General features: G+C 39.8%; 1 protein-coding gene across 4 annotated transcripts in view; it reads left to right on the top strand.

The window, feature by feature from the left end:
• Sox102F (transcription factor Sox102F) overlaps positions 1-26,389 on the top strand; it is a 599,620-nt gene that overhangs the window by 399,907 nt on the left and 173,324 nt on the right. The window contains exon 1 of one of the 4 annotated variants that reach the window (XM_083123660.1): positions 16,585-16,692. The exons of the other annotated variants lie outside the window; for them this stretch is intronic. The gene's annotated coding sequence lies outside the window, so the exon portion shown is untranslated. Of the gene's footprint in view, positions 1-16,584; positions 16,693-26,389 lie in introns of those variants that run through there. 4 annotated transcript variants of the gene reach the window in all.

Consider the following 26,389-nt stretch of genomic DNA (forward strand, 5'->3'; position numbering starts at 1 on the left):
TTGTTGACCCCTGTTTGTTGCGCGTTAACACAAGCACCCAGCGCCACCTGTGGCGGTGGCGTTTGATTGTAATGCTAATGAGACAAGGTGAATTTTTCAAGAGGCGGAGAGAGAGCCCTCTATCTACGTCATTGCATTTCCACACCGGTGGGTCCTTTGATAAGCATTAGCGATTGTTTCCACGCGCCGGGGCAGTTATTTGAATAGCATTGTCACGCGGTGTATGGTTCGTGCCAAGTGCTTCAACTCGCCTACTTCCGCATAAGCAATGTTTTTTTTTATTATTTCGGTATCAGTAAGTATACTTTAATGCACCGTTCATATGTTGAATTCGGGTGAAGTTTGAAAATCAAGCTATGGTGAAGCGAACCGTGGGAATTACTTAAAAAATTCATTCGGGGTGAGCTCAAGGGTGGACGAATTGCTATCAGATGAGCTTCTGTTCTGAGCTTCCATTCCAAATTCTCTTTCCGTCGTTATCTTCCTTTCTTTATACTTCATTCCTGTTTCTGCCTATGCTTCTTTACTGCTTTTATCCTCTTGATTTATTCACCTTTTTCTTTCGCTTTCTCTTATTTCTGTCCATTTCCTCTTTTTCTTTCTTCCTCTGTTCTGAGAACATTCTTCTGTTTTTCTTTTGTTCTATCCATTTGTCCCGTTGTCTCATTTTTCTGTTTTCTTTGTTTCTTCTTTCCGCAGCTTATCTCTTCCTATTGCTTTGTCTGCACTTCTCTCTCCTTTTTCTTAATTTATTCTTAAGTTTCTTTCTGTGGTTTTCCCCCCAGTTTCTATCTGTTTCTATCACTTTTCCCCTTATTCTCATTCTTTATCTCTCTTTATTTATTTATCTGTGTTCGCGTGGTTTCTTGCTCGCCTGTATAGATTGTTCAGAAAATTTATCATGTTGACCTGGCTACAACAATTTCACGCAAGCACCATTTGGCGCCATTTCTAGGGGTTAGGGAACTTTTGTCCTTCCAAGACACTTGAAACATAAGTTATATTTTGGTTATTCCAGACAAACTTTTTTCTCTGTGTACACGTAATTGCGTCACTAATTTATGCAGACGCCTGACGCCGTAAAGGTAATCGCTCATAGCTGCTTCAAAAACGCCAGTTTTGAATAGCAATTTTAAGAAACTATGGTTGCATTGTACAGGTCAATCAGGACTGGGGTACAGTTTGGACTCGCCGGAAATGGAGGAAGACATTATTTTATCGCAACAATAACCTTGTTTTTATATCCATTCATTTATTACTTTTCTTGTTAATACTATTAGGATGAAAACTAGGGGTTCGCAAGCTAACCCCTTGGAAATTAATGTAATTTTGATGATTCACGCAACTGCAATTTATAATCATTATCCATCTTTTGCGTTTTTTGCCCCCGTTTTTTTTGTAAATTAGCAGGCAGGCTGTTAAATTTTAACGGTAGAATATTGTATTTTTTACGGGAAGTTCTAGCAGTGTATAGGTCGAGGTGATCCGAAGCACTGGAATCTGCCCGCACATATATCGAATTTGCGAACTGCAAGGCCAGAGCATTTACCACTACGCTATCGAAGAGGTCCAACAGAGAAAGGTACCGGACGAAAGGTTATGGCTTCAGTGATCTTGTCCAGGATAGGAATAAATTTAGTTACTGGTTGCTGTAAGTAAGGTGAGCTTGCTTCATTGTTTGTTCTTGTTTATTTAAACATATTCAGATAGCATTTAAATTTCACCACTCAAAAACAAGTTAAAGCTGGATTTGCTACGTAACAACGATATGCTCTATTAGCAGAATACTAATCAGTACATTGGTTAGATATTTTTAAGGAATTGCTAATGACGATAACCTATTAATTATCACGGTTAATGAGCAATCCGAAATCATTATTCATTTTTTTTTATCTTGTTGCATTTATAAGTTCCTAAATAGTCAAACCGATATAACTAATGTTTTATTAAAATTATATTGTCTTATCGGCATTTTATCGACAAAATATATTTCTACTTGCATTAGTTAAGGATAGGTCTCCTACAATGACGATTGTTGTCAATTTTTGACTCCCATTGACAGATAGACGGACTGATGGACCAGGGTAATAAATGTCACTATATCAGCACCTGGCATTCTTTCAGTTCGCGAAATTATATCTTTGTAGTAGTTTTCGAGCAATCGAGATACCGAACGGTTCGATTGTTGTCATGAACAATCGAATGGATGGACCAATCAGAATAATTTCTACAATTAAGTTGATATTTTGTATATGTTTCAGATCACCAAGTTATCTGTTTCTGAGATATCAAAAGTTAATTGTGATTGAAATTGAATTGAAATGTATTTATTTAAGTGTTGTTAACAGTTTCGCCTTTATACAACACTGTGGTTTAACACACATGCATAAAACTATTTTACAAAATAAGGTTAGAATACATACAAGAGGGTTGCAATAATATACATTCATTACTTACATCAGAATTAAAAAAGAATATATATAAAAGTCAAGACACAATTGTTCTTAAAATGGCTTACATTTTTGTCGAATTTAATTTCCATAGATTGGGACATTCACCTGTGCTAATGATACTAATTTGTCCATCCAAGTGTTGGATTTCAAAACTGTAGTTGCAATTACATTATGATGTCTTCTGGTGTTATAATTAGTCACTTTCACGCATAATTTTTCCAGATTTGTTTTACTATCTATTACACCTGCTAAGATATTTTCTATAAATTGATGACAGAATATATTTCTTCTACTTTCAAGGTTACGTAATTTAAGTTTTTTACTTAGATTACTGTATTCATAATATACATGATACATTTTAAAGTTATTATACATAAATCTACAAAACGTGCTTTGAACATTTTCAATTAGCGATGTATCACTTTTGAAATTTAAGGAATGCCATATTTGACAAGCATATTCTAAGGACGGCCTAACCATGATGGAATACATGAAGATGAAAAAGTTCCAAATTACGGCTTGCTTTCCACTTTCGTATCAGGTTTCCCATAATAGATCTTGCTTTTTTCACAATCATATTTATGTGTGGCTTAAATGTAAGCTTAGTATCATATATAACACGTAGGTCTTTGATAGTGTCTACATTCTGTCCTGGTTCATTGTTAACCTTGTAATTATAGACTGTATTGTGTTTTCTTGGTATACCTTACAAATTTAGTTTTATTTACATTTAGTTGCAATTGATTGTTCTGCATCCATTTGTTTATGTAATTTAAATCCTTCTGTAACAAATAACAATCATTAATAGAATGTTGGCATCGTCTGCATATAATTGTAGATTGCTACTTGTGACAGAATGTTCCATTTCATTTATGAAGAGCAAGAACAATAGTGGTCCTAGGGATGACCCTTGCGGTACACCACTCTTAATGTTGGCTCTTTCTGAATAACAATTGTTAAACATGTATCGATTGTTGATTTTCGATTGTTAGACTGCCATAGGCAGATAGACGATGAGATCAACATAGTTTGTATCACGTAAGGTTAGTATTGCCTAGATTTTCCTGTTCGCCGAATTTTGTGTTTGTGTCTGTACTAGTTTCCGAGAAATTGGTGTGTATCGATTGATTTCGATTGTTCATAAGAATGAGAGTACCGATCGATAAAATGGAAAGTTCGACTGTCGCGTATTGCCGTTTCCCTTCGAATACTGGCCTGGACATGGGTATAAGTGTCAGTTGCATCATATCAACACCCGTTCACATCGTCTCGATTAGCCAGAAGTGCAGAAAAGCTACGGTAAATAGCAAGAATCAAATCAGATCTTTCTCTCAATTATTTCCTCTGAGGAAAGGTACGCTTTCATATCATTGATTTCTATAAATTATTGAATTGAATATATTTTAATAAATATGAATGCATTTAGAGTAACTTTTCCTATAATGCTTTACTGGTGTTTCTAAAGTTTTTCTTTGAGTCACCCAGTTCAGGTTATCCTCAAGTGAGAATTCCAAAAAAATTCGGTGCTGATTCATCTTCATTAGGCCAATTGGGAAACCACTTGCTAGCAATAGTAGCGGGCTCTGGTCAAAAATCCAGAAAACAGCGGCGATGGGACTCGATGCACTGGCGTGTCATCCAATGAAAGTCCCCTTTGGCTTTTCCCTCAAGGTTGAAACGCGTTGGAATGTCAACTCTCAGTTGGTCAGTTTCGAGTCCCGAGTTCTTTGGTGGGTGTTCTCTCCCTCATCTTATTGTCATTCACCTTAATCATATCGATTAGCCAAAAAGGGTCCAAGAAGCGAATAAAGGCAACCTGAGTGATAAGCCTGCTGAAAAGTAAAGTGGTCGGTAACACTGCAAGTGGCATCGACGGTTCATGTTAATTGCGCAGTGTTGCCACGGATGGGTATACGAAACAGCTTCGGGCCTCAGTGATAGCATAATCAAGGGGTCGTGGGTTCGATCCTAGGAGAAAGGGTAAGGATGTCGAATCGACCCTTCCTAATAGAAACATGTATAATACATCGTTGGAAAGGTTTTGAATCAAGGTTTCCAGACATGTAGGATTTAGGGTGAGAAAATAATTGGAACTGGAAAAAAGTAGTATTAAGTTTGAAGAACCTCCATTATAAATTAAACATAATGAGCCTAATTTACGTGCAGATGTAAGGCTAGATGCTTAATTTGTTATTTTAGGCTTGTTAAGTTTAGTGATCTTCTCGTAAATAATACATTTATAGTGTATTTGTGCTAAGAGAACCAAACCTCGAGTGACGTCACAACGCAAGGTTGTCCTTACCTTGTGCGATAAGGGAGACAACTGAAGTCGGGATCTCCCTTATAGCACAACGCTAGGACAACCTTGAACAATAAAATCACCAAAAAACATATTTCCCAAACAAATTAAAGAAAAACAATTTAAATTAACAAAAATAATTTACAGCTATTAAGAAATAGAAACTTCAATATCCAAAAATAAAATGAAAACATAAATACGGATGAAAAATCGAAATAAAGAAAATTGAATCCTAGTGGTAATTCGCATACATATCCACGTTAAAAACCTAAGTTCGACCTGGCAATACTGTGCGTTTACAACATGGAATTACGATAAAGGAAAGCTCCTATTGACTACTACGAGTGAACATATTTTATTTTGACGGCGAAACTGTAAAACACAATGGACCGATAAGTCTATCTGAGCATAAAATGAACCTAGAGCAAGCATTCGACAGAGTTTGGCTGTCAACAACCCCATTCCATTTTAGAGGTGTTCAGACTGGACGCCGGTAAACTTTGTGTCCATTACTTGGCAACACTGCGTCTATAAGAATGTTGAGGAGAGATATCGGCGGGTGCTGGATTTCCTCGTATGAAGAGGGCCCAATTCTCCACGGCTAATTATAGAGGTTGTGTGGCTTATGTCTTCAACTTGAGGGCACAATGGACATCATTGTGTTCGAAGGTGGCTGGCTTGTTTGTATTAGAAAGAAGATTTCGAAGGAAACGATTAACAATGGCGCATGCTTCGATTAAGAATGTTCCCATTTCTTCAGCGAACAGACGCCATCTTGTTATCTTTCGTCGGCGTGATTTATGTCATGTTTGATACATTTAGATATACTCTTGGGAGTTTTATTACGGATCGTCATTAAAGGAAGATAAAGCCTGGGTTATTATTCTTCCGAAAGGGTCTCAAAGGGTTTGGTACTTTGGTGCTGGAGAACTAACTAACTCTCCAGCCTTCTTAAACCCGAAGGTTCATGGCTGCAGCAACACAGGCCTTCCATCTGTCCCTATCCTGAGCAAGATCTAAATACTCTTTCCCATCCCTACCGATTTCCTTTAGGTCCATCTCAACGTTATCCCTCCATCTTCGCCTTGGTCTTCCTACAGGTCTCTTACCATCAGGTTTCCTAACAACCACAATCCTGTAAACTCTTCTTTCCTCTCCCATTCGTTCCACATGGCCTGCCCACCTAAGTCTTCTTGATTTAATCATTCTAATAATATCTGGACATGAATACAAATTATGTAGTTCTAAATTATGTAACCTTCTTCACTCACCTGTCTCCTCATCCCTTTTAGGTCCAAATATTTTCCCAAGGATCAATGGAACCAAGCAGAGGGGGGATTTATAAAATTTGGGCCCTTAGGCTATCCTTTGTTTGAGCCATGCCAACATTATTATTATTATAATTATTATAACAGCTTTGTTATCATGGTACTTTTATTCCACTAATTGCATGCTATGTATTAATAGCTCTTGTAAGCTTTAAAATATAGACACATCTGATTAAAAATTATTAATTAAACTTCGATAAAACAATACACTTAGTTTTAACAAGAGAACACTCGCCTAAAAGTGTTCCTTCTGGTTTTCATGACAGCAAACTGATGAATGAGAGACTGTCAATTTCTTGCAAGATATCAGCATTGATTTTCTCAAATCTTGACATTGCTCTGAGAATTTTGGTATTTACCATCAAATGCCAGTGGAGATCGTCGATAGCCTTTGTTAGTTCTGCCCCTTCAGCGCATGATACTAAGAATATCTAAGATACTAAATCTTAGTATCATGCATGAGTGTGTCATTTTTGTGCAGCTCCACTGGATAGCCTAGTGGCAAAAATCCCCCGGAGCGAAGTTGTGGATATTGATGGAGTCTGGATTCTTATGTAGCATTTACTTATAAAACGTGTACATGAGTATGTAGCAAAATATGATGAATTATGTACATGTAACATGGAGCAAATGTATAACTTTTAAGAGAGTATGTTTGTTGCTTCCAGTGGTTTGCATAAAGCTTTATAGTTGTGGCAATAATATGCGCAAAAATGCGTGCATTGAAATATCCTTGTGTGTACGCATTCGACAGAGCTTCGGTCACAACCATTCGACAACTGTGTCCCTTATTTGGCAATACTGTGCCTATAAGAATATTGAGGGGAGAGAGATTGCGGGCGCCGAATTTCGAAGAAACCAAACTTTAGAATTGTCTTTCTGTGCAAATTTGTGACGATCTCTGACGTAAACAGAGGAAAATTCCAGAACACAAAAGTAGATATATATATGCAGAGAAGGAGCATTACCATACATGAGAGACTGACTCACCAATTAGCACTCTCCATTAGGTTATTGCGGTACCTTTATTTGAGCAACTTGTAAATGTAACTTTTTGAAATAATTTTAGAGAAACTTGTTTAATAAAAGGACTAGATTTTTAGTGTTAATAATGTGCAGCTACAAAATTCTTGCTTCGATCACTTTATCACCAAGGCTCTGCCCCACATTTTGAAATTCCCGAAGACACCCGCAAACAATGCGACTATTGTTGCCCACGCCATTGTTATCAGCCCAGGCTGAAACCCTCTGAAAAAATCCTTGGGGATGGCGGTATTATGTCTTGAGGGACCTCCCTTTCTGACCCTCTCGGTCTTCGCGTCCAAACACAACAGAGAACCCATTGTGTGGAAGGAGCTTACATCTGGCGCTGGTTATGGCTCAACACATGAGGTTGGTTCGGCTGCGTTTCCTTTGGGTGAACTCGAGGGAATTTCGTTGAAGGTATTTTCTGGAGTTACGATATACATTCTCAACTGTTTTCGGGACTAGTATAATATGGAAAATTTGCGCATTAACTCATTGTCGCATCAAAATTGAATGAGCCCACTGCAGTATAGCCATCTCTTCCTGGTTTTCACTGCAGAGTAAAATAATTGCGAACACAAATGAAATCTAGTCATCGTGTAAAAACTTAAATTGCATTATCTCAATAACGTTTAGAGATAGAAAGTCGAAACTTCGTGCCTAAAAGTTCTTGGGCATGGTTTTTCTTTCCCGTGCTTTCATCTACGCTTTTCAGTTCATTTATCCTACAATCAAGAGGTCCCGGGTTCGATACCCGGTGGAGACACATAGTGGTTCGGATCCCACTTTAAACTATAGGTTCAGTCCCGATTAGCCTTTCTGTGCATAGAATGGACTTCAACAACAATTCCATCAAGTTCATTGATCCTCATCGCTATTAATTTAAATACGTCGACAAGTGACGTTAAACAATCAAATATCAGAATAGATACAGTACATGTAAATGCCATTTCGTTCTCATACCGGTCTCGTTGGAGTTTCGAAAAATATAGTATAAACAACAGCAGCCCAAGGTTATGAATGCATCTCTATAAAACTTAACGAGTGTTAAATGCAAGGATGCATGAGTTTTGAGAATGGTCATCCTGTCATCTTCTCTGATTGCATTGCACGATACCCTTTGCGAAGAATGCGTAAATGTTAGTGGAAACGACGAATTGTAGTGCATGGCCAGTGGCGGTTCCAGAAGTTACAGTTGGGAGGTGCGAATTTCAGTCGTGTTACCTCATCTCACGGATAATCAATTCTAACCTACACTTACACTATTTTATATAAGCAGTGTATGGTTCTGTTAGCAGGAACCAACTATGCTGTAGAGCTTAGCAGTTTTGAGGGGTGCCAAAAGTTGACCAGGGCTGGAAGTAAGCGGTTATTATTATCGTAATTCCTCCCATACTCAGGGTAAACTGAACGATCAGATATGAGAAGTAAAATGAATAAACAAACTAAGAAAACGCCAATCTATGCATGGGTCTTCGGTTCGATCCCTTTTTGAGGCATGTTGCAGAGTGCTTCGGATCTAAATTTGAAATGTAGGTCCAGTTCCGATTAGCCTATCATGAGCAAAAATAGTGGACTTATATTAAACTTAAGAAAATTTTTGTCGAGTCTCTTAAACTTGGTCATGAAAGATAGAACAGTCGAGTCTTCAAAACTATTAGGCATAATAATATACCCCAAAACCTGCCGGTTGGCAGGGGCTATCGCCCTTATCGCCCTCCACGTGGATCCGAGTCTGTGCATGGCCATATACAAATAAGGCAAGATGAGTTTCTCGATGGCTCCAATCGCAAGAACGCAAGTGTTTCTGGCCAACGGTACAAATCCTTCAGCCAGCCGAACGAGTCTACGCGGTCTAGCGGTAGAAATTGTAATGAGCACTTAGAGAAATATTTTTCTAGGAACTTCACAGAGCACATGGACAGAAAGAAAAAACTCTCCTAGATAAATGAGTTGAAACGATTTTTAAACTAAACTTAACACATTGGGGTCTCACGACGGGCATAGCCCGCAGTGCACTTAAAGTCAATGTGGACGAACGACGGGCATAGCCCGTCCTGCGGTTTGCAATCGCTTCGCCGATTGAACGACGGGCTATGCTCGTACTTCGTCTCATGCGCGCGTTCATTCAAGCCCCTCTGTTGAAATTCCAAGCGCTAGGTGACTCATGTGCTATTTTTATCTCGCACCTGCGACTGTTTGTTGTCGGGTTGATGTACTGTGCATTGTTTAGAATGGCGTCGTTAGATCCAGACTGCATAGCGGATTTCGCCTCAGAGTTTGAAGTTAGCGACGATTTTGATGATGCAGATGAATTTGAAGATTTGGAAGGTAGGTTATATTCGTAATAATTATTGTCGACAATATAAACAGTGTTGCAAACTCTAGTATTTTATGAATGAAGTGGGAAGAGGTAATTTTTTTGGGTCTATTCATCTTGCCTCTTCCTTGATTCTCCAACATGCACAGATGTATTTTTAGTTTTTCCATTTATATTTTGTATAGTGTATGTAAAATGAAATTGTATTTTATTTATTTAGTTTATTTATTTATTTCTTTAATTTTTTACAGATGACTCAAAACCAACTGATACATCGTCTGGTCCTGTCCTGCAGCCACTTTTTCATACAAAAGATAATTACTTGTAATTATTTTTTGTTATGTGCACATAAGAAGTATTCTTATGCAAGATTCAAAAGATGTATTGATAGTTTATGTAGTTAATTATTGAAATTTCCAGATTACGAACTTAAAATATATCTATATTAACATTTGTTACAATGTTGTACTTTTTTCTTAAATAAAATTTAACAAATTTTTGTTCATTGAAAAGAGGAAGTTTTGAAGATTTAAGAAATATGTGGTTTAATAAAAACAAATTAAAAATATTTTTTCTATGATTTTTTTAAAAACAACCAAAAACCGCAGACCAGAGGTAACAATGCTGTGTTATGAGGCCAGACCCGAATGTGTTAAAGATCCGGTTATAACTGCAACATGCGGAACTGTAACTAATCAGCTTGGTGATCTGTACACCCTGTCAAAACTTGTCGGTGGTTCACGGGAAACCCGGAATAATACGCAATTATGCTAATAACCATGTTGGTTTAGTGCGGAATTTTACAAGAAATCGTATTTTCGAAATAAAAGGGCCTCGCGGCGGCCCTGGAAGCAGCATAGGGCAGAGGTCAAGTAACGCAGACAAAGGAGGGAAGAATGCCCCATGTTGCGAAAAGAAAGAAAGAGAAGTCTGTTGGGTATCTTCCTATTACAAGCCGTGGCAGTAATGGCAAACAGATGTCTTCTGGTCCAGTCCATCCAACCACCGAGCCTTTGTTCTTGTTCTTGTTGAACTCCTGGTCCTAGGCTGCGAAGGAACAGTCGACTGGAAGGTCTCCGCACTCAGTGTTGTCAACTTTATATCTCCCAAAATCCCGTTTTTTGAAGACGAGGGATTTTCCATCACCTCGATACAAATTTTATTCAAGATTGACGCAACTAGAAAAAAAATCACTATAGCTGACACCATATAACACATGGAATATGAAACTGTATGCAGATGACATACAAAAGTACAATATAATAAAACTAATAAAATACATAAATTTACATTTCCCTTCTTTATTTCGATTGCGTGGTGGTAACGTCGTCGTCTAAACTCTGGTGCAACCTATCTTGACAGTGACGTAGTAACAGCATTGCAAACTTACATCGTTGATACTTTCACTGTCTGCACTAAGAAAAAAGACAAACAAGGGAAAGAATTTCAATAGTTTGAAATGCAAGGGAAGGAAGTCCAACATGTCGCGATGCGAGGTTTCTTTTAGAATGGAATCATGTAAAATAAAGAGCAATTAAAACGAGCACGATGTATAAATACAAGAAAATGAACGGAATCGGATAATGAATACGAGATGGCAACGCGCCTTTGAACGGAAAGTTCGCAAGGCTTGAGCACAAAAATATAGTTCCTTAATGAAAACACGTTACAGCGTATACAGAGCATATAAATGTGTTAAAAATATTAGGTATTTAAAAACTTGTTGAAATGTAGAGTGTTCGGCACGATTATTTTGTTACAAGTCGAAGTTAAAATTATATATACTGCTCAGCAAAGAAGAAAAAAACCTCGGAAAATATGCGAACTAAAATCCACCCCCACTTGTTTCTGTCGCGGTGAATGGCAGCAAACGAGAATATGGGGGGAAAATCTTCTCTTTCTCTGCTCTCAAATGGCACGCTGTTGCCACGATGCCTCACAGCTGTTCTCTGACAGATGAAATTCTGGCGGACCTGCCGCAAAACAAGATCGCAAAACACGACGTTCAGGATGGCGCGGTCAGTGGTTGAAGAAGTATGGATAGCGTTCGTGACGATTCCCGATTTAAATAATTAATGACAATAAAATCTATTGTCATGGTTGTGATTCTTACTATGCGATAGTAAATATTACCATCTAAGAAACAGATTTTATCTTCAATTTAATTATTAATTATAATTATATCCTTAGAGACAGTGGCGGCGATTGGAGGTACCAGGTCAGAGGCGCTAACTTGTTTCGCCTTTACTTTTCGCAAGACCTTTTCCATTCTTCTTTGGGAAAGTTCTGAAATTCTTCTCTTGCAACTTCCAGTACTCTGCCCAAATTACGATCCACATTTTGTGATGCAATACGACCCTTTATGATACCCCAAACATACTCAATAGGGTTTAGATCGCAATGATAAGGTGGAAGACGAAGTACGGTGTGGCCGTTTTCTGCTGCAAGAGTGTTGACCCGATATTGCGGGGGATTTTTGTTGGTTTTGATTAGCTGATATAACTAATACTATATAATACTATATATAGTATATACTATATAATATATAATACTATATAATCCTAAGTCATTGCAAATAATGTTGCGAAGAGTTTCACGACTACCCCGAAAATTAATTTCTTTCTTTAATTTCGAAAGCACTTTTTTTTTTACTGTTGGCACTTCATGTTCAACCGTATAAAAATTACCAATAGTTCTTCTAATCAAACACTTGTCAAAGTCGTCTACAACAATTCTATGCTTTTCGGCAGACCTGTTGTAAATTTCCCCCCGGAATTTCCTTCCTTTCTAATTTTCTTAATGAAAGTGTCCGACATTTGAACTGCAGCCGCCGCACGCTTTGTAGTTTCATTTACCGGAAACGTGTAACATCCTTCTCTCGCTTCGTTGTCAAGAAATTTAACAACATTCGAAATCACCTCTCGGCTCTCACTATGTACGGTTTTGCCCTTCATTTCGGTACAAACAACAGACGCACTCGAACTCAATTGACCTTTCGTCCATGTAAGTTTGGCAACATTGACAGGGTGTCAGAAGTCGAGCAGTCCTTGCTACCCCCCACCTCCCACCCGACCCAACCCTCGATCAGCTGTACACAAAAACGTTCCGTTCCTCCTGTGTGCTTTCTCTGCGGACTCTGAGACACAACTGTGACAGAGAGAATCTTTCATGCTCTGCGCGGAGTGATACAATGGTTTCGCATCAACCTGTAGTGCGGTCCCAGCTGACGTCACTGTCAAGATAGCTTGCACTTTAGTATAGTAATCAAAGTGTTCCGGATTCGATCACCGGTGGAGGCACATTGCGCGGTGGTTCGGATCCTACTTCAAACTGTAGGTCCAGTCCCGATTAGCCTATCTGTACATAAAGCAGACTTATAAGAACAATTCAAACCCTACTGTGAACAAATATTGATTTCTTCTTTTTGTTATTTCTTTTATCGTAATTGTCCCTTTTATTTTGTTATTGCAATAAACAATTAATTCTCACATTATTTCTGAATGTCGCTGTATTGGGTGGGAAGTCTGTGCAAAATGTTTTTTTTTTTTCTTCTGAATCCAAAATGTGGGAAGTGGCCATGATATTGCATACTCATGAAGAGTCACATAGTAATAGGGGAGTTTAGTACAATTTATCGGGACTGGACCTACAGTTTAATGTGAGATACGAGCAGGTACGTAGCCAGGGGGAGGGCTAAGGGGGCTGAAGCCACCCCGGAATCATACAAATATCTAATTAAAATAGTATTTATTTATTTATTTGCGGCGGAGATTAAGGCTCATGCCTTTTCTTGCACTCAACCACATACAAAAGTTCATAATATAGAACATATTCATAAATTGATTCATATATAAACATTGCAAATAACGATCACACATATATATATACCTTTCATGTCAAACCAACAGCTGTAAAAATATGTAATTCAAAGAAATACATAAAACATATATATACATGTACACACACTCATACATATAGTGGTAATTAACTTTACTTCCTTATCAGGATTAAACATCTTGTATAATAATTTGTAATATACTGAGAAATTCATTTTCAGGGCTTCGTCACCTTTTTTACCTGAAGATGGCGGCTGCTGATAAGGGATGAGCCCCTCCCGAAACAAAATCCTTTGTACGGGCCTGGATCCGAGCCATTACATGTATCGAACCCAGGATCTCTCGTTGCCAATGCGCCATCGGAGGAGCACTTGCCCTACATTTTGAAGAATCTAGCCTATTAGTCTGGAATCTCTTCAAGAAATTCCCTGCAGAAGAGAGAATTTTCCCTCCAGTGAGACGCCTGGAGCTTGGAAGCGGAGAGGCAGCTGTGGTCGTTGTTGTGGGCGTGAGACAAAAGTTTTCGGATGAGAAAGGAAGTGGGCGGATGGGAGGCTGAGATTTAAGGGGGGAGGGAGTGATGCCAGGAGAAGAAAACCAGACACAAGCAGGAAAAGAAGGGGAGAGAGCACCCTGTAGACATCGGGACCCTTCTTGGACGTCAACGATGCCTGCTGCAACAATGGTCGCTTTCTAGAATTCACCAGTGGGCAGCCAGCGAATGAGTGACGTCAGAGTGCAGTCGTTGCTGTTAATGAAAGGATTGAGATCTGGGACAAGCGTTGTTGTTTCCCAGAAATATCGACGAACTGACTCTGTAGAATTTGATCTCTGAAGAGATTCTTCTGGACTAGGCCCCTCCTGACGTTTTTGCACAATGACATTGCTCTACAATGTCATTTTTGAAGAAGCGAAAGTAGTGGGGTTTTTTTATTATAAATATTGGAATGTTCATGTTATGCTAGGTCATGCAACTGAGATCTCACCTGCAAATAGTGTATCGTATGTCCTCCTCCGTGGCCCTGCGGTCTAAGGTGCTGTGCTTTGGGCTCCCAACTGCGGGACGGCATGGGTTCGATTACGCCTGGGTTCAGTCTCTGGGTTCTCGGTCTGTGTATAGAACCGGTGGCAACCCACCATCGTGAGGAAATTGGGGAGCTACGAGTGAGTAGCGTAACCCGGTCTCGGAAATCTCCTACAACGACTGGAGGTTCGACGTGCTGACCCCACGTCACCCCATTACTGGTTGAAGATCTCCACACCTCGAGGTAGGATTGTGGGAGGGAGACTGGTAGTCGGATAATATGTCGTGAACTCGGAAGTGCACAAAATTAAGTCTGCTGCAATTTTGGGTGCATCAATTGACGCAATCATATAATTTTGATTTCTTTGAAATGGTCTTCTCAACTGATGCATTTTTTTGTGCCACAAACATTTATATACGTAGTGTGATGTAGCAAAATGACATTATTAGCAGTTTATGCTCTTTACTGGAGTCGACATATTTGTGTCAGTTGACACATTTCTATAGGATTCTTAAGTTTCGCAATCGCGATAATAATGAAAAACACTAATAGTTGACGGAATTTTTTTACAAAAGCATAATTTATGTATTTAAATAATTTTTGTATACTAAGTCGTGAAATATTGTAAATTTATTTTAGTAGTTTTAAGTGTTTGTTGCAAATTTCACCACATTTAAAATATATTTTATGAAGAACACGGCGAAAAACTTAAATTTTAGTGGAAAGTTGATTGGAAAAAAAAATAGTCTAAAACAGTCAATTTCCGCTACGGTATTTAATGCAACTGCTATTTATAATCAGTGTATATTTTTATGCATGATACCAAGTTTATGTAAAAACAGTCCGGTCAATTTTTTTTGTAAAGTAACAGGCAGGATATATTTTTTTTTGCTGTGGAATATTTTAAATTTTACGTCAACTTTTAACAGAGCAATATATAAATTCCTTAATTCGAAAGTACACCCCCCGAGATGGAAAACTCTGGATTCTTTTTAAAACGATGATCTCTTGTCTTGTCTCTACCACCCTGACCGAGATTTTCCCATAGTTTTCCTCAGTCGATCTAAGTGAATGCTGAGATAGTACCTTTAGCAAGCCTAACTCTGCTTCCTTGCTTTCCTGATATTCGCTAAAACGCCGAAGTGCCGATTTCTAGGCGTGAGTATTCACGGTGTAGGCGAAACGTGGAATTTGGATTTTCATGTTGTATCCATACTCGTTACACTATGCGAATGGTATTTGCAGTTTATTATTTATGGTTCAGCAACTTCTGTAGTATTTGTGCAGAATCGTATCCTGAATTTATCATTGATAGGTTGCAACACTTGCTTTCCAGACATTATTTTACGTGCCGGCTTCCATGGCTATCTTCTCCTATCGAAGTCGAACCCCGGTCAAAGCAAGGATTGGTCGCGATTAATCCGTTAAAAAATAGCCACGTGAAATAACCAAAAAGAGAAAAATAGATAACACATATTTTTTTTTTATATCTTCCCATGAGTTCAGCATTGTTTTTACATATTGAACACCATGTCGTTTTGAGTTGAATTCTTTAAGTCCAGTTTCTGTACTCATATGCCAACCGGGACTGGACCTGTAGTTTAAAGTGGAATCCGTACCACCGGTTTCGAACCCGGAATTACAAAGCGACCACGTTCCCACTGCTCCATCATGACTGGCGTTTTGCTATTCTTAGTCCATTAGTCACGGAATGATGGATAAAGCTTCGGACAAATTTACGTCGTAGTAATCTTTTTGCCTTTGTTCGTTCACGAAAATTTCATTGACTGCGTTCTCAGCAGGAGTTGGCAACACTGGAAGCAGGTATTTCGGCAGCTAGTGAAGTCGCCCTCGTGAATTTCAACCTTGACTTATGTCGAAACAATTAGGTCATTCATTCATTCATTCTACCACCCTTCTTGCGTCATGCCATTGCTATTCGCAGTGGCCAAAACAGAGCATTGTGAACAGTAGAGGGGTGAGGAAACGGAATTTGAATCAACTACGACCCCCCCCCCCCACACACACACACTTCCTTCTACTGCATTTGAAGCTCAGTTGGGGAAGAGTTGTGTTTGTGCATTGTTGTGTTTTCAGTGTTGGTGTCAGATTGGAAAGTTATGTCGGTTGCTGTTTCTTTTTACTGTAAGCATCACGTTGGAGTACCCTTTGCGAGTGTATCTGGACGGGTTTCTTCTTTTCGCACCCAATTGTAGCACAAAGACAGTGTAGGTAGGGGCCGGCGATGTAACAGAATCAGTTTCCCGCCTGAATCAATTCAATGTGAGGTTGTGACTTACTATCAGACGTGCATCCGTGAAGGAACCGGTTACAGAGAAAGGAACCACGTGATCTTCTGACGCAACTCTCATTGGACGACGCTAGCCGCTAACAGAAATAGTAAGGTGAGACTTTTTATTCAATTTGTCTTAACAAATACTATTGATTTATTTTTTCCTGTTGGGAGGCATATATGGAAGTGTATCACACTTTCAGTGCTGCCATCTGTGTATAGGCGCTAAACTATTTCCACGTAGAACATTTTTTTCTAAAAGTCGTTCTCCACATAATCTTGTGTATTAATTAAATATTTGTCGAGAAACAATAGAAATGCGATATTTCCTGTAGTTTTCTCTTTAACCACATTTTGTAAACGTATTAGATATCCGTCTATGAGGAAAATATTCCCAACACAGAGACATCTATTGGAGTCTAGCTAAACTACTAGAAACTGATGCTTACAATGGTCTCAGGCCAGTTGAATAGTCTTGTATTATGATGTAAATGTTATGAAATTAAACTAGGAAAGTGTGGAAACTAACTTATATAACGGAACTTACTTGGAAACGAAGAAATGGTAACATTTACTAATCTAACGTGCAAAATTATACGGCGTTGCTGATGCACTTCCATGAACGCAGGGGTTGAAGGATCTTTACAACCCCGAAGTGTCAGTGACTGTACTAATCAAGAGTATGTAAAAAATAATATGTTATAAGCGCCCTCTACTCACTGTTTGTCAGAGGAAGATAAAGAGACTAAGACGCACACTATAATCGAGTTTGGTTATTGAATCAGTGTTGCCAACCTGTAGAAAAAGTAAAATGCTGTTTGCGCTGTCAAAATACTACTGAATTGTCCTGAGATTTAAAACTTGAGAATTCTGGCTCAAAAATTGCCGACATCCAAAAGCGGATCTGGCCATTTCCTGTCATAAAACGCCATGAGAGAACGGTCGTCACAATATGGTCCTCTGTGTCTAAGTTTACAAAAGGCAAATTTCGGCAAGTAGTCCTCCTTGAAGAATCTTGGAGACGATGGAAAAAGATAAAGAGGAAGATAGGCAACCAGATGTTAGGTCAAAACTTGTCCCTGCTGTTTGAAATATGCCGCTTGTGAAATAGAAATATGGTTTCCATTCCGGTCCATTTTTTTTTTTAAAAAAAATTGTCCTCCCTCAATGAACCTGTCACTGGGATTGAATTGAGACAGGACGCTTGCTAAGTTTTTGTCCTTGTGCCGAACACAGGGTGTTGTTTCACGGTTTTCAAAATTGTAAAACAGAGTTTTATGTGAGAGCTCACACAACTTATGACTAAAATTTCTCCCTAACTTTTAAAGTTTTTCCTTGAACGAGGTGTGTAAAAGTTAATAACAAAATGGAATAACAGTACACTAACTGTGTGCAATGTTAACAACTAACAAAAAATAGTGAGCTGGATATTCACTAATTTGGTGGATCGAATAGAAAAGATTCGCCAGGGATGTAATAATAATAATTTTAAACACAATAAGTTTATTTTAATGAGTTTATAATAGTTATTATTTTATAAGTATAACCATAAGCATGGTAATAATAACTATTTTGTTATTATTTTCACTATCAGTTTTACCAATTGCTTAGCCCCCCCCCCTACAAAAATTTTGACGACGCCCATGTAGACAAGCGCGAACCTGTTACATTTTTGGAATCCTTCATTGTTGCCCAGCTTTCTTTGGTGTGAAAATAACTTTGTCCAGGGTTTTGGGGACCCAAGAACATAAAAAAAGAGACAGCGTGGCCTTCGCACCGCTTACAGCAGAAGCGGACACCACCGGCAGACTGTTGTTAGGGTCAGTTCTTCCATAACGAGCGGCCTGGCGTCAGGCAAGAAGAATGAATTAGTTTGTTTGTTCCCGAAGCGGGAGACAGGAAGTACCCTGTCATTTGAGACGCGTTTATTCCCATCGACACAGGCTCCAAACGAACAACGGAGCGTCCTTCGGTCGTTCTGTAATCAGGTCTTCTCGCATTATTTTTTTCCTTCCCTTCTGTAACCGACGCCTTTTTTGTCATGCGCCTTTTCTTCCTTTTTTTGGAATGGTAATGCCGTCCTTCGTCTGTGTAACTATATGTACTTATTTGTCTTGTTTACGAAAACAAAAAAGGGCGACAGTGCGCTTTGCATCCAAGAGCATCTGATGGATTGTTACATCCATATTCATCCGTTTCCGAAGGGTCATTATGGAGATTGATCTCTCAGTCTCCTGCCTGTCCAACGCCGCAGTGGAGACAATATCCACAATATGCGATCAGTGTGAGAGCTGCTCCTTTATAGAATGGTCACATGGATTCCTGTTGCTGTTCGGGGTAAGAACTTTTTTTCAGCACCGTCCGGTCAGTATGGGACCTTATGGGCTCTTACTTTTGAGATCGCCACCCCCCCGAATAAGAAAGCAATGTTGTTTACTTTCGACGAGAGAATATGCTGTGAGCATTATAGGAATGTACGGTTTTGCTTGTCTACAGGGATTTATCTAGGATTTTCTTTGGGTGGCCGGTGGAGGCTTACATTTAAGGGGGTGTATGGGTATATTTGGAATCAAAATGACCGTAAATGGGGGGGGGGGGGTTTGAGAAGATCTTGGAGGTGTTGGGGTGCGCACATAAATCACTCATTGCCTACCATTTCTATCACAATGCAGATCATCTTACTATTACTTTTTAAGTCCACTTTATGAACAGACAACCTAATCGGAACCGGACCTATAGATTTTTTAAAGTGTGAACCACTATGTACATCCTCTCGATATCGAATTCTGAACCCTTTGTTTACGTTACCACTACGCCATCGGGGAAGCCAGGGATCATCTTACAAAGACGCAGCCTATTTGTTTATTGTGTTTTGCGCGATTTGGTGCCTCCTGGTGGCTGTTGCCACCCCGCTACAAGCAGGTGTCGGGGAAGAGGAAAATACCAAAGCTCGTCAATAGGCTTCCGTAGATGTCAAGTGACTTATTGTGCGCGCGTGTGTGTAAGTACGTAACTCTTTTATCACTACTTTCTCTTTTTTCTTTCAATTTAGTTTTTCTTAGCGCTTTTCATTTGTCGTGGAATATTCTTTCTCTCGTATTAAACACTAATGGTGAGCAGTGATGTGCCGTAGACTATAAGTTTACGTCTACATGCGTTGTCTACACGTAATCTACGCGTTGGGTTGTAGTTTACATAGACTATGTAGACAATCTAAAGTGCATTAAAATTAATTTTCAAGGGTTTCATGAAAGGAAAGTGACATTTTCAACTATATTGGTTCGTAACAAACTGAAAAGAATCCTATTTACAACAAAATTTATCTTTTCTTCTATTATCAACTATGGAAGAAGATAAATAGTATGCAAAAAACTACAACAGATGGCAGTCGTGAGGCAAGAGTCGTCTTTTCCCCATAAAACACTAGAATATTTCCTATATTAGGTTTCTTCCTAGGTGAGAAATTGTTCGAATTTGGAAGAAAGAGTACGGAAAATTCTCCTTACACATCAGCAACTGATACGCAGTATAATTTTGTTTTACTTCCACGGCGCCCTTTGCTAAGATATCACCTTTCGCCATGTTGTTTACATAGATTGCGTCATCGACGTGTATAAAATGGTCTACGTGTAGAATGTAGACTATCGTTGTTTACGCGTAGACGCACATCACTGATTGGTGGGTCACTAACTTTTGTTTCGGGTTGTACTACAATTGTTCAGTATGCGATGAAATCATCTACGGCTGTGTACCATGCGGCAACACTCGCTCCATACCGTACTCTTAACGTGCGATCGCCAAAAGAATACGAATATGCCGTTCGAAATTATCTCGGTAACAATATTTGCATATTGACACATTTTTGCCCATTTCTACATCACTAGAAAGGCTACAATCTTGAGGTCAAAGTGATTTAATTCCAATTTTTTAACAACGATAACTATTGTAAGCTTCAGAACTTTTGAGTTGACATTGTCGTAAACAATAGATATATTGGAGGATTAGTGAACCAATTTGGCCAACCCTGCTGAAATATCCTTGTCTCTGTTAATAATGGATACGGATACCCGATTCTCGGATCCAGTTCCGGGTACCTGTTTCGAGTACTTTGTTCCCGCTTCCAGATCCTTGTAGTCAGATTTCAGATCCAAACATGAGACTAATTTTTAGGTCTGGATAAGTTAGCATCGTCGCGCGGTACTTCTGCTGTGTTCTGTCGTCTATTTCTCGTTTTAGGATTAATTTCCAATCCTTGCACGGTGTACTTACCTCGCTATCTAAGTTCTGTTCATCACAATATCAAGTATGAATCAGGAAATAGAAGGTTTCTTCATTTCTGAAATGACAATAAATACGGATATTGGGCGGTACTTTTGAAGTCTGGCTGATTTTGCAAGCATATTTTCAGGGCCGTAGGCCGGGAGCGCATAAACAAAAGCTCCGTGCGCTTGTGGCTCCAGCGCACAAAATCCATGGAGATGTTGCCACGTTGTGTCCACTGTCTTTGCCTTTCAAGGGACCCCAGCTGGGTGCTTATAAGTTGACATATTATGTATCATGTATTATGTGAATGGCTATATTCATAACACCCTATTCCATTTAAATAACCTCACTATTTCATAAAGAATTTGCCCTCGTAAGACGGGCAATGTATCGCTGCAGAAGGTGGGAGACACCAGCAGACCCCAGAGACATAGTCGAAGCTAACTTAACCTAACCTAGCCATTACACAATCATAGATGTGGCAACGCAGCATTGGAGGTTGTGCGCTCGTGGCACCTTTCATTTAAGGGAAAATGTTATTCGCAATTTCGTAAAGGGCGCGCACTAGCGATAAAACAATTTATATCGACTGTAACCCACTTCTCATATTGTATGTATTTTGATTTTGAACTAAGAATATACTAACATATTTCAAATATGTCCAATTTTGTCCTCGCCTTTGACCACCTTTTCTACGAAGATTTCACATAATTGTAGCCACATCTTTTCTTTCTCGTTGTTGTCCAAAATTATTTCAAGCGTTTGTTTTTAATGTAGGTCTCTTTCCAATTTCTATTATAAAACGTTCTATATCAAATAACATTGTACACTCCTGTTCACACAATTTTTAAGCTCAGACAGTTGAAATATGTGCCACTCTATCTGAACATTAGTGTTGGCTCAGCACAACAGCAAACTTCCCGAAGCACTGGGGCTTCCTTGCCCGACAGTTATATATTAACTGATTGATTTGTTGTTTTAAGTCCACCTTATGCACACTAAGGCTAATCGGGTCTGTACCTACAGTTTAAAGTGGGATCCGAACCACTATGTGCTTCCACCGGGTATCGAACCCGGGATCCCTTGATTACAAGGCGACGACGCTACCACTGCACCATCGTGGAGGCCCCGACAGCTGTAAACAGTGCCGGCGATTAGAGGGGGGCAATTGTCCCCCACCCACTCGGGAGAATCGCCAGCGTGCGTGATCTCAAAGTTGTATTAAACCAATCAGGAACAGAGACCGGTGCTATTTCTTTCTCATTAAAAAAAAAGTCATACAATGCTGAGAGAGAGAGGATGTTCTTACCATCAATCGTACTATCCTAGTCCATAATTACATAAATGCACGACATTTAACTTGCCTCCCTTTGAACATTCACCTTGAAACTATCATTTAGAGGTTTCTCTCAAGCTAGTTTTCTTCTTTGTTCTTTTAACACGAAATTAATGATATTTTATGTGTAGAAAGGTGCTACAATCAACCTCCTATTCTAGCGTTATTTCTAAGATATTTTAATCATAAATTTTGCTGCCATCTGTGGATAAAACAGGAAAGCTTCGAAAGAGCGATATTTTTTCACCGCTTAGTATCATTGCCAAAACTTGACGTTAAACAGGGAAAATACATATGAGGTAATTAAGCAATTTTTGAGTTCTGGAAAAGATAAATAAGTCGCTGCCGGAGAGGAAAGCAAATGGCAAGTCCCGAAGAGCTGTATTGTGCCTGATCGATTGAAAGCGTCGTCTGAGAAGCACGAAAATAATATCGCGAGAAACAAATAAACACCTTGAGGTGCAAGCAAACATAAAGACAAAACAAACGCGCATCGCTGGCGTAGAAATGCCCACGGGCCGCACGGGAGTTATTGTACTCTTTCGAATCTGACGCACGAAAACTGACGGCGTGTTGGCAAATCTTTCGTGGCGACGTCTTCAGCACTTGGAAGGCAGTGTTTCGAACTGTGCATCAGAAATATCGCCACATCCGGTGCTATTGTTCAGTGAACAATCTGAATGCTCAGTTCCAGAACCTGTCGCCTCATCAATGTTATCACTCCTTCATCCTCGTCTTCGCGATTAGCCAAAAGTGGCAAAGAAGCGACGTTAAATAACAAAAACGTAAACATGTGCCGCTATGTGTTTGACAACTCCATTATTTGAGACTGAACGACTTCAGACAGGTATATACAGGTTAGTCCATCCACTCGGCCTCTCGAGTTAAAAGTGTGACGTCATTGGAAGGATGGTATGACGCATTTTGAAGTACGAAGTCCAATTTGTTTAAAAAACGGATTTTCTTTCTACCTAAAGTTGCCTGTGACAGAGTCAATATTTTTCTAGAAGTAATAAACGTTGAAACAATTCAAGAATAAAATGAACTAAACTGCAGCGTCACGACATCTCTAAATATAAACCCGTTCCTCCCAAGAAACGAAGCAACGCGATTTCCACCCGAACAACGAACCTTCCAGATTCGGTTGTTTCGGCTCCAGCGCAGAAGTGCCTGACTGCAAAATGCTGCTGTCATAATTTATCTTACAAAGAACAGAGGCCCCGTTCTGTATAAATAGCCTCGGAAGACCAAGGAGGTTATATCGGGGGAACCCTTTGGGCGTCTGGGTGTATGGCTTTTGTCCTGTTTCGAAAGCCACAGCGACTGCTATTCTCTTGTTTGAATGCACTAAACGCAGATATTCGGATTTCAAATAATCAAGTATCCATCCTGAACCCAACTGGTAATAGCCGGTTTTCTAAAGCTCGTATAAAATTAGATGCGCTCTTGAATTTATTTGAGTTTTGCTTCAAGTCCATTTTACACACAGGTAGGCTAATCGGGACTGGACCTACAGTTTAAGGTGTTACGGGTCGCGTGTCGCTTCGATGATAAATCTCCCTTAGTCAATAAGCAAGCTCTCACTGTGGATTCACTACCAACAGGCAGAGGTGACACTATGCACGATATTACAAAATTGCCCAGTCCGAACGACACGTAAGCGACAAAGCAACAAGCGCCGCTTGTCGGTCGAGTCGCTTCCGTTCGGAAGGTTGCATTATTTATTACTGAGGGTTTATTTCCAAGCTACACTTGTTGCTCTCACATGTCGCTTATTACTCCTATGGCTTCAGGCAATTTTATGTTCGTTGCGCTAAAGCAGAGTATCTAAGTGCATTCGCTTTTTACTAGGTTTTCAGAGCCGTGGTGGTGTTGTCGGCAGGGCGTCTGACTGCCAGGCGGGAGACCCAGGTTCGATTCCCGGAGTGCGTGAATAAAAGTCGGAATTTTCCCACACCAGCCTCATATCAATGGGTTCATGGGTGCAATCCTGGAGGGCAAAAGCGGCCAGAGTGTGGTGCTGATCACTGCGACTCCAAAATGACCTTTCCCCCACATCCCGTAAATGTGCCTTCAAGGCACTGTGTTATATGCACTTGGAACTTTACCTTTACCTAGGTTTTTAGTGCGAAATCTTTGGAGTTTGCAACCAGCGCTCGAGACTGCTGTGGATTTTGAGAAGAGAGTCCGTCGCAAATGAAAGAAGGGTCTGTTTGGGCGAGAAATGTTATTACGATTGTCGCCATTAGATATGGATTAAACAGGCCGTGGTAAACAATGGCAGTGACTACCTCCGGATCGTTTTGCGCAAGGATGAATGGAAGAGAGCTCTTGGGGTAGCAGATGGTTGCCAGATTTACGGCATTCCGAGGAAATTTCAGTAGGAAGATACAGGGATTTTGCAAGTTAAGATAACTGTGACGCGGGCTAAGTCTGGGCAAATTCGTTACGGACAACGTGTGACGAATTAAGTTTTTTCGAGGGGGAATCTTACAGACCTTTTTTCATGTAATAGAAGCCGATTTGGGTTTCCAAAGAAAATGCTCTATTCCGAATAAATAAATATTTGCAATTCATTAGTTATTTTGTTTATATTTTTTTCGAGACTTTCGAAACGAGACGAGACAGGTGGTCAGTCTCGTCACGTCTCGTCTCGAATTTTAAAAAGCCTGTCCCGTCTCGTGGGCAACACTAATCGTAATTGGAAACTTATACTATTCTCTGTCCTTTGTCAATGTGAACAAATACATGTGGTATCGGTGAAATACTATTGTTGTTCAAATGGCAGGTAAAAAATATCTTGCGCGTAGGAATATAAGATAAATCCATATGACTCAATGCAGATGATGTATTGAAGCTGTGGGAATTTATGCTACGAAGTGTACAAGTAAAACAAATATATTCATGGGCAAAGTACCACCAAAATAATGGAAAGGAACTAACTATATGGGCAACTGCTAGTCTGTTCGGCGGGGTTGCATACATTGAGGTAAAAATTCCGTTTTACTAAAGACGAGCGAGCACGAGAACAATGTAGATGTCTTTCAAGTCTCGGAACCATCCCTAGATGCTTGCTTTATTGGCATACATTCCATGCAAAAAGATAATTTCTGGCAAAATTGCAAATATCTCTCTTCCGCGCCAACTGAATTTTCCTAAAGTTTTGTTACATTAGGCTTAAACTGCGGCATCTTGAAACTGGGGATGGCCAACAAATATTCCGATCCGGGTTACCCAGAGACACCTTGATTCAAATTAATGTCAATATGATACCAGTTCTTTTCTACATTGCATGTGCTTTGATGTTTGATAACAAAGCAAAACAAGTGTTCATTTTCAACTCTACCTGCCGAGGGAACAATCGGAATCTTGAACCTATCCAAAGAAAATAAAAAGAAAGCATCATGGGAGTAGAACGATGTAAAGAACTGAAAATGGGTGGAGTCCACTAGGGCACAAAAATGTGAAAGTGTGCGCTCGTGATCCATGAAAGGTGCGAATAAAATTTTCCCCGTCGCGATTAACTGAAGACACATAAAAGCGATCTAAAATAACTGCAAGAGAATAAGTCGCATCAAATAGTGCAACTTCTGTGTTCCACATATGATTGATTGATTGATTTAGTTTATTTTACTTCGCGTTTTGTGCCTCTTGGCTAATTTGCGAAGATGGGGATGAGTGATGAAATGATGAAATTGATGAATGGACATTCACAAACAACCAAGCCCGACCGGGATTCGAACCCGGGACCCTTGGCGTCGCAGCGCGATGTGCTAACCACTCGGCCAGAGGGTCGGGCTGTGTTCCACATAATACAAGGATATACCTTCGAAATTCATCACACTTCCAATTTACTTCGTCCCCGGTTCGAATCCCCACGGAGTCACATTTCATTGCTTCAGAACCCGTCCAGAGAAGAGGATTGTTATTTAAAATAGAAGCGAGGTAGTCTCGTTGAAATTTCGCGAAGAGTTCGCAGGAAAGGCAGAATCATTACGAACTCATTCATGAGGAGAAGCAGCGAGCCAGCGCCCATGTTTCCTCCGTCCGTCACTGCACCGTGGTGGCGCTGGTGTAGCCTCGTGGACAGAAGGTTGCCAAGCTGCTGGAGGTCGAGGAGAGCGATCGGCGGAGGGGGGAGGGAAGTGGGGAGGGGGGTGTGGTGGCGATGCGAAAAGAGAGGCCTTTGTGGCGATTACCATCATCTTCA

Source organism: Lepisma saccharinum, chromosome 6 (genome assembly GCF_977018435.1).
Source record: "Lepisma saccharinum chromosome 6, izLepSacc3.1, whole genome shotgun sequence".
Taxonomy (NCBI): Eukaryota; Metazoa; Arthropoda; class Insecta; order Zygentoma; family Lepismatidae; genus Lepisma; species Lepisma saccharinum.